Raw genomic sequence first — 9,512 nt, forward strand, 5'->3', positions numbered from 1 at the left:
GATACTAGGGTTTTTACTGCAAGCACAGGACCTCCTTTCTCCATTTAAGGAAAAAGGCATGCTTGTGTCACCTCACACAATAAGGTGTTTTCCTGCATTAGATAGAAATGTCTTTCCTATCCCAATTTGATAAAAGGATAGCCCCTAAATCTAGGGAGGAAGACATGTTATTTGCTGCATAAACTGTGACCTTATTTCTGAAAGAGTACAATTGTCCGTCTGCCTGTGACTTAACTTAAACACTGGAAAGCTATAAAAGTCAGCACAGATAAAGCATTATTTTGCAAAATAGCAGAAGAGTCAGCTTTTCTTCCTAACACTATATGAACTCAATAACTTACTCTTCATTACTGTGCATTTTATTACTTTCCTGGAAAGGTAAGAGATATTCCCTTCTATCTTTTAACAGTAAATCATTTTAACACAGCTTCCTAGTCCACTACTTTGTTCATGGAGGAGTGCAAAAGTACACCTAACGTTGTTTCACAACCACATATATATTTGTAGGCCAAGTGTTCAACTACAAACAAAAAGTTAAATAAAAAGTTTGTTAACAGTTCAGTCTGATAAAGAAACAACATGAACACTTTTAGAGGAAACAGAGATTTGGGGGTGGAGAAAGAGGAGGAAGAGAGTTGTTTGTTTCAGTTGCAGGAAAGATCAAAACGAAGACAACAAGTTCGGGCTGAAAAGAGAACATAAAAGATGACCCCAAATTGGAATTTCCACTCCCTAAATGCTATATACTTAAGTCCTCTAGTTAGTCTTCATCTTTCAGGTTTGAAGCTTTGAAAATGATCCTTAAGTTTTAAGAGAGGTTTTCATGGTATATCTTTTTATGCTCTCTAAAAGAGGCACTATATTTTCTTCAGCTACAGTCCTTTCTAACACAACTGCAATTTTATAATGCAGTAATACTAAGATAATACCCAAAAACTGATCCGAAGAAACAGACAAACATGTACCAGAACACAAGAACGTTACCACCCAGGCATTCCTCCACAAACACTTTTTAGAAATACTTTATGTAAAAGGTCTTTTATAGTCAGCTAAGACAGATATATATGCAAGTCATTTTCCCCCTTAGGTCTAGCAAACAGGATTTTAATCACAGTGGAAAATAACTTGTAGTTAATAATGAACAATATTAGGAAAACTCCCTCCCCCCATTTCAGTCATCTATACTAATAGAAACAAAGGATATCCTTTCTCTAAAAAAGCTTTTCCTGCGGAGTCCCTTTTTCTTTAAGGCTATATGCCTAATAGTGTTTTGGCAAAGGATGGATGAGCTGAATGTGTCTCCTCAGTGAACTGAAAGCCTCTTCTATCAAAAGATGTAATTACTCCTTTTAAAGCAGAGAACATATAAGCTTGCATCATTTTGCACATGTTTTCCCTCCACTGAGCAAGAGCAAATATAAAAGAGACTAATTCTTGGCATTAAAGGAGGAAGTGCCACAAATAAGTATTGACTTTTAAAGACCAGAAGGACTAATCTAGCGCCCTCCCTTCTTTCCCCCCCCAAGAGAAAATTTCTTGGGGAGCACAAAACCAAAGTTTACTTTAGACACTATGAAGTGGCCAATACTTGTTGTAAAAAGGCTGAAAGATGCAAGACTGATCCTTGTCAAATAAGCCTGGGATACATTTCCCTGTTGTATAAGATGATGCAATTTCATTAAATCAAGAGGTTGCATACACTTAAACTGGCAATGACCCCTTACCTTACAAAACAGTTTATTGTTCTCTCCACAACAGGTAAAGACCATCTTGGTAAAGCGAGCGATACATTTTTAGTTTGCGTCAGTCTCATCTTTCAGAGACTGCCTTATGTTTAGTCTTGGTTTTCATTCGGAATAAGATATTTCCAGAGATCTTAACAGTAAATTTGTCTTTTCTACTTCTGGGCAGAAGGATGCTAGACCTCTCCACCACTACAAAGAAGAGGTAAATTTGGAGTGTACCAAATTAGACTTAATTCCTTATTACTCAAAAGCCAGGAGTTCCTGCATAGCAATTATATGGAAGTTGCACCCCTTTGGGCAGCATAGGTGAAGTAACAGGAAAGGGTATTCTTTGCTATTCCTGCATATGAGAGAAACAAGTAGCCACTTCTAAGCAGTTCACTGTGTTAAAGTTTTCAGTTTTCTCTAGTACTCCCACCCGATTTCAACTTTGAATCTTACCTCTTCCTCACCACAGCACATACCCCAGGACCTCGTAAGAAAGAGCAGCACCTTTCCCCCGCTCCCTCCGCACAGCACCAACTGAAGTCCTCGCTTTCAAACATAGCCACAATTATGCACTTGCAAAAACGAGTGGTGAAAGGCAGAACAGTACACAATGTGAAGGAGATGTATTCACCTCTACATAAGTTATCCTGTGGATTAGCGTCTAAAGATACTAAAATAGGCAAGAGCTAGAAATAGAAAGACTTTTCCCAATAGCTGCCTCCTTTGTTCCACGTAGGTGGGACATCTTCCAGAGACTGGCATAGACTGATGGAGACTCAGTGTTTCTTAATTGCCTAGCAATACCTTCACCCTACTAGGGGACTGAAGGGATACATGCGGTGATTTCGCCCAACACATTGGGCTTCACAGCACCAAACTGTCCTGGGAAGAAGAGGCAGGATCCACAAGAAACTGACCTTTCTAAACAGAGGCAATTGTATGTGAAACTGCTGCCAAAATTTCATTTTACTAGAGTAGGAAGAGGAAAAAAAGATCAGAGACAAACATTAAAGCTTAACAGAAGTTGTGGCTTCTCTAGATCACCTTCATAGCCATTTTCCTGACAACGTACTAAACAGCATAATCTTTGGAGTACATCTAATTTGCTTCCTCCTACCTAAGCACCAGAAGAAAAAGAGGCTGACATAAAACCACGGATTTCACCCAATCCATTCACAACAATTACCATGATAAAGTATAAGCACAATGCGAGGGCCTTTTATTTCCCTTACATAGTTTATGTCAGAGGTAAACTGCACTACATTTTATTACACAGAAAAATGCAAGTGTACCCATTGCGCATAAACAAACTCAGACTTTGATACTTTTAGTTACATAAAATCTTTAGCACGTAAAAAAAAAATCACTATCCAGTCAATTATTCACTTACACTAGGATAGGTTTCTGTTCAAATCTTTAAGTCACACTGATCTACATAGATTTTCCTGCATGTTCTAACCACATTTCCTCTCATACTTTCTTTTGTAATACTCAAGGCAGTCTGATAAACAATTCCACCTTCTGCAATTAACTCTAAGACACTGTATTTCCAAACATGTATGTCACCTTCATTTTTGACTTATAACTCATTTTCCCCAGCACATACATCGTTTTACTTTGAAACAGAAAGCCTGTTTCTATCATACGAATTAACTTAGTGGAAGAAAAACAAAAATGAGCAAACATCTCCCCCCCACACACAAAAACAGACCAAAGAAGAACTACGAGCTAGATTTATAAGCTATAGACTATATTCTGACCAAAGTCATATGGTAACAGTAAAAGTTTTTGTTCCCCCCCCACACACACTGATTTGCACCCTGGCTTTGCATAAAAAGTTTTTATCAGCAATAAAACAAGATTTAGGAATTTCAATTAAAAATTTATTTTTAAGCCTAAGCTTAATTTCAAATCTTTTTTGGAGCAGCCTTTGTCTGGATGCCCATAAGAAACTAAGTATAGCCTGAAAAACTGTTGCATTTTTAATTTTAAAATACAATTTGTATTCAGAATTTTACACAGCTTGGTCATATCCTTTTCCTCACTTTTGTCTTCAGTTGCAAGTCTCTTGAGATATGATTCACTTCTCTAAAAGCATTCACACAGGAGTCAGCAGAATCCCCTGATCACATTAGTGCACCAGAAAAAAAAAATTAACTTTTGTTATTGGAGTTACCTTAAAAATATGGGATCAAGAGTCATCAGAAATGACCCAGCGTACATTATAAAGGGAACAGGAGTTAGAAATTAATGTAGTTATATGATGTGGAAAGAGTATCTTATTGGAACACTGATGTTCTAAATCAAGAGTCTCAAAAATAAGAGGGCTGAGCTGGCAAATGGCAGCCCTGCTCTAACTGAAACATACTATCTTGCTATATTTAAAGACAACACCTCAACAGTTAACTATTAGAACATTTTAAGTGAGATAAATAAGCATAAGACACAGGCAAATATCCTTGGTTATTTAATCATCCTGAAAGCAGTGTGGAAGTGTGAGGGCGAGTTCAAAGGTCAAACTCTTCTTTCAGCTTCTTGCAAAGAAAAGAAAGCTTAGCCCATTTTACCTTAGGGAAGAGAAAGAGAAGGGAACTGTTCTTTCCATATGCCAGCACTAGTTACAGCATTTCATAACACAGGAAAGAGAGCATATTTGCATATACACTGTATGGAATCTTTTACTAGGACAATGAATTCCACATTAAGATTCAGGTTAGAGAAGGTGGGGAGGGGGAGAACAAAGAAAAGTTAAAACTTACTTAACATCGCCCCAGAGCTCCTTAATTACAAAGTCTCAGATTCTTGTAACTTAAGTTTACTGTAATCACCATTTTGAAAGTCAAGTGAAACCCACAGTTCCCTTTTATTTCCCCTGATCACAGTAGCAACTTAGCACTTTTTTCCATATAAAAGATGATAGTAATACACCAACACTGTTCTAAATGAAAATATAGTAGTAAGGAGCAAGAAGATACATTCTGAAGGTTAAAAATAAGTGCTCAAAAAGTAATTACAGGTCTAATGAAAGGGGAAACCAAATGAAGTAACCTTTTGTAAGACAGTCTGATAAAGGTGCTAAAGTTTATTAGTTTCCTCTTTCTTGCCCCTACTCTAAACCTTGCTCTCTCATCCCTACCAAAACAAAGCAAAAAAGCCATTATCCACTTAAAACAGAGAGAGAGAGAGAGAGAGAGAGAAAGAGAGAGAGAGAGAGAGAGAGAGAGAGAGAGAGAGAAACACACACACACTAAGCCAAAGCCTGGAAGCCATTCTCTAAAGACTACTTAATATGAAACTTTGTTTACAAGATACAAATATAGCCCTCTCACCACATTCAAAACCAGAAAACATCCACTTATTTAAAGAAATGCCTTTTCTATTTTGATCAACAAGAATGTAGGTACTCATTCTTAAATTTAAATTCAGTCTAATAGTGCCACATGAATGTTTAAAATTTATATATGATATGCTCTGTTTAAGAATGTTTAAACAAAGGAAGTAGAAAAACTCTCAAAATACACAGCAAAACTTAATGGCTTTTTAAAAATATATACTGATTTCAACATGGTAAAATTATTCTCTTATGCTTACAGTCAGTCTCCAGAAAGAATAAGTGCAGTCAGTGTAGTAATTTGTCCCACTGGAAATTCTGTATAAAACATCTACCTAAAATAAACAAGGCTTCGCAGCAAGAATCGTCAGCTGCCATTAAGGACACACCTTAAACTTCTTACCACACAGTAACTGAACAAGTACAAACTAGTGGTGACTGTTTGCTACTTTTGTCTGAAAAGTTAATGAGATCAATTCACTCCTTAGTATCAGATCTTAAGGTAAATTTCTTTTAAAAAAAAAAAAAAGAAAAAAAACGCAAGAGACAAACAACCTTCAAAACACGAATATCCAGGACTTGAGTGTCTGATGTATTATCAGAATGCCTAAGGTTCTTGTAAACACGAATGTAAATATTAACGTTTAAACCTGACATCCCGTAATACTGAAAGGTAAAATGCTTAACTGCTAAGAATACTAGTGCTCTAGTACTGGAAGGCAGCTGTTGTTACCCTGCCTTTTCTTTTGTTGTGCTTAATCTCTTGTCAAGTCATTCAACCAACTCCAAAGCGATGAAGACATAATTGAACAACCTTAACTAAAAACTGATCTACTGTTCTTAAATAGCCCCATATACACCCTTTAACGATTCAAACAGACTAACATATTAAAAAGAATCTATAGAATTTAAATCAGCAAGTCTGATGCATGCAGAAGAGTTGCTTTGGCTCTAGGCCAATCAATAATCACTGCAATAACCCTGTTTCTAAAGTTGTTGTTCGTATTCATCATTCTGAAAACTTAAAGACAAAACTGGAAAACTTACACAGATTTCCAGGAGCTGTAAAATATGAAATCCAAACATTTTCCACAGCATTCTAATATTGCCCCCCCCTTTTTTTTTTTCTAAAACTGTTACAGAAAGATCAGTGATCACAAAGCCACATTCCTGCCACAGATCTTAAAATATTGACTCAGTTACAAAACTAGTAAAGGGGAAGGAAAAAAAACCCCTCTCCTCCACCCTTTCCCTCTTCCCTCCCCCTCTGCCAAAGAATGCAGTTTATCCTACTTATTTGAAACTGTCCCTTTCTATTATCCAAGGAAAGGCTTAAATCTTGGTGAAGACATCACAAATTAAAAGTATTAGTCGTATTCCCAAACCTACAGTTAATGAGAGCTCATAAGAGCAATAAAACATGGCGTTAAAGCATTTGCAAGCCATTGTCATAGCACTGTGCTCTGATACCTTAGCAGACAAAAACCAGCCCCCACCACGCATGTAAGCGCTGGTCAGCAAGTCAATGCCTGCTATTCAACTTGCAGTTAGGCGTTTTATTTCTGTGTCTTCCAGATCATATCACTCCTGCATTTCAGGGCCTAATAAAATGTGAGGAATGATATGCTCTCTCTCCCCTTGCATCTGAAACTGCGTTATTTCCCTCTCTCCTTTTTCACACATTCTTACAAAAACTTCCCTTTTCACATAGTTCTATAAGAAAACATTTCACTGCATCTACTTCAGTTCCTATTTCTATTTTCGATTTTCACTAGATCCTTCTGCTGCTGCCTCCCCCTCAAACCCACTGGTAGAAACTGGTGTAGTTTCAAAGCTCTCAAGGTCATTTCAGAATTAAAAAAAAAAAAAAGTTGCTTAAAAAAAAAAAAACTTTAAACACACAAAAGCCCTAAACTAAACCCTTTTCAAATTCAAACGCCTCTCATCACCGGATCAATAACCCCAGCAGAGAGATTTTTCGTTCCCCACCACTTCAGAACTAGTACGCTCCAACCCAAATACTTACGGGGAGGCTGGGAGGGCGCTGGGCTGCGCGGGACGGGCCGGGCGCTCGGCGCACGCCGCCCAGGGCTCGCTCCGGCCGCAGGTTTTCTGCGGGCGGAATAAACACCCGCCCCCCCCCCGCTCCTCGCGCACCCACCGCAGCCGCTCCGCCGGGCACCGCGCACAAGGGCCCGAAACCCAACCTCGAGGTATTCTAGAATTTTATTGTCCTCGCTTGGCAACGTCTTTTGTTGCTGCTGGAGTCAGTTGAGGCTTATTTGTTTGTTTTTCTAAACTTCCTATTGCCCTTAAAAACAAAAAAATAAAAGAAAAAGAGAGAGAGAGAGAGAAAGAGAGAGAAACACGATACCACGATGCCAAAGACACGATCAGGAAGACTTTGGGCTCTGGAAGAGGGAGACAAACGAAACAAAACCTGGCAAAGCGGATCAATAAAGTTTTCATTAACCCCCCCCCCAATCCAAGCACGAGCCACCTACTACCAGTCCTTCCGCCAGGAACATCTTAGACTCACAAAGAAATAGCCTCTTCCCGCTTCTCCCCCTCCCTTACCCGGAGGGAGGGGGGGTGTACAAATAAAGCAGAGGCACCCCCCCCCAGAAAGTCGCCGTTTTGTGTGTTTGAAAGCCAAAACCCAGGTGCACAATGGGAGCTGGAGACACCTATTCGCGGGGGGGGGGGGGGGGGGTGCCGGGCACGGCGCGGGCTCCACCGCGGGGGGGGAGAGGCGCCCCCAGCCCCGGAGGGGGGGCGCGTTACCTGCCGCGGCTCCTTCCCGCCCCCCGGCTGAGGGGTGGTGGTGGCCGGGGGGGGGGGGCGGCTGAGGCGCCCCCCAGAGGAGGCGACGGGAGGGAAGAGCCGGGGCACCGCGCACCTGGCCCCCTCCCCAGCCGCCCCCGCGCACCTGCCTCCCTCCTCCGCTCCCCCCCCCCCCACCTTGGGCGGGCAGCGGCGCCGGGACACCACGGCGATGGGCGGCCCCGCTCTGAGGGGAAAGGCCGGGGGGGGGGTGGAAGGGGGGGGTGGAAGGGGGGGGTGGAAGGGGGGGGTGGACGCCTCCCCCCACCTCCCTCACAGCGGGCGCCCCCCCCTCCCCCCCTCAGCCTGCTGCGCACGGAGGGAGCCGAGCCGAGCCGACCCTCAGCCCGCCCTCCCTCACCTGCGCCTGAGCCGCCTGCCCGGCCGGCATCCTGAGGTGGGGGCAGCAGGGAGGAGGAGGAGGAGGAAGGAGGAGGAGGAGGGAAGCAGGGCGGCCGCCCGCGGTGCCGCCGGAGCCCGGAGTGGCGGCGCTGGCGCTCGGGGCACTGTTTGTAAATCGCTCCCGCCGCAGCTGTTACTCGGGCTCCGCCGCCCCGCCCCGGCCCCGCCCCCGCCCGGCCCGGCCCCGCCCCCGCCCGGCCCGGCCCCGCCCCGCGGGAACCGGCACCGGCCCCGGGGTTAAATAACGTGAGGGGAGTTTGTGGGGGCCGCGGTCCGCCCGCCCGCCCGCCCGCCCGCGCGGGGGGGGGAAGCGGCCTCACTTACTTGTACTCCTTCCCCTCAGAAAGCACGGGCGAGCTGAGGCGCGTTGCCGCCCGGCGCGGTGGGCCGGTAGTTATCTCCCCGCACGACAAAGGGCAGAAAAGGGCGGTTCGCCCCCACCCCCCCCCCGCCCGGCCCGGGCAGGGCCGCGGCCAGCGCCTGGGCCCGGCCCGCCGCCCGCCTTTGCGCATGGAAGGAGCGGCCCTGCGCCGGGGAAGCGCTCCTCGCCGCTCCCCTTTTGTGCGTCGCTTGGGGGGGGGGGGGGAGTAAAATAGCCTGACCCGTCTTTTCTCGGTCGTGCTTTCAGGAGCCCAGATGACCTCTAGCCGCTGCGGAGCGCTCCGCTTAAATGCGTGTTTCCAGCACATGGAGAGGTTGCCGCGGGAGGAGGGGAAACGGCCGCGGCAGAAACAGGCAGACAGTTTGCTGCCAGCTGTTGTCACAGGCTGGAGGGCGCTGCTGGCGCGAGGTTATTGGGGGGGACGGTAACCCTCACCGAAAAGGATGGGGATTTCTGATATTTCGTGTTTCTTGCATCTGGCAGTCGTTGTCGGAAGCGCTCAGCCGTCCCCTCTGCCATAGCGTTACTTCCCTAAAGGTATATTAGCCTGGGTGCTGGAGTGGCGTTAAACGCAGCAGAGGAAGAGTTAAAATAATATTTTTAAGCCTTTCGGTTGCAACTGAGGAGCTTTGCAGGAGTTAAAGGTAAATGGGATCTGTAATTCAGTTAGCAAAGCACTTAACAGCCTCTCCTAGACCCTGAAGAAGGTTAGCACCTTCCTCCAGTAAATAGGATAAGAAAGAGGGGAGTTTCCATGTGGTCTCTCCTTGCTTTTCACCCAAAGATACATAGAGACTTGTTAAAGTCAGTTTAGTTTAACATCATCAGGTTTAGATGGCGC

At 44.2% G+C, this 9,512-nt stretch overlaps 1 protein-coding gene across 7 annotated transcripts in view; it reads right to left on the reverse strand.

Moving 5' to 3' along the window:
• Nucleotides 1–9,048, reverse strand: part of ZNF217 (zinc finger protein 217) — a 29,285-nt gene extending 20,237 nt beyond the window's left edge. The window contains exon 1 of one of the 7 annotated variants that reach the window (XM_068911931.1): nt 8,892–9,048. The gene's annotated coding sequence lies outside the window, so the exon portion shown is untranslated. Of the gene's footprint in view, nt 1–7,090; nt 7,204–8,025; nt 8,072–8,248; nt 8,455–8,613; nt 8,727–8,891 lie in introns of those variants that run through there. The other 6 variants (XM_068911934.1, XM_068911928.1, XM_068911930.1 and 3 more) reach the window with 6 other exon arrangements.
• Between the last annotated feature and the right edge of the window lie 464 nt (nt 9,049–9,512).

The sequence above is a fragment of the Struthio camelus genome, chromosome 18, assembly GCF_040807025.1.
Source record: "Struthio camelus isolate bStrCam1 chromosome 18, bStrCam1.hap1, whole genome shotgun sequence".
In the NCBI taxonomy this organism is placed as follows: Eukaryota; Metazoa; Chordata; class Aves; order Struthioniformes; family Struthionidae; genus Struthio; species Struthio camelus.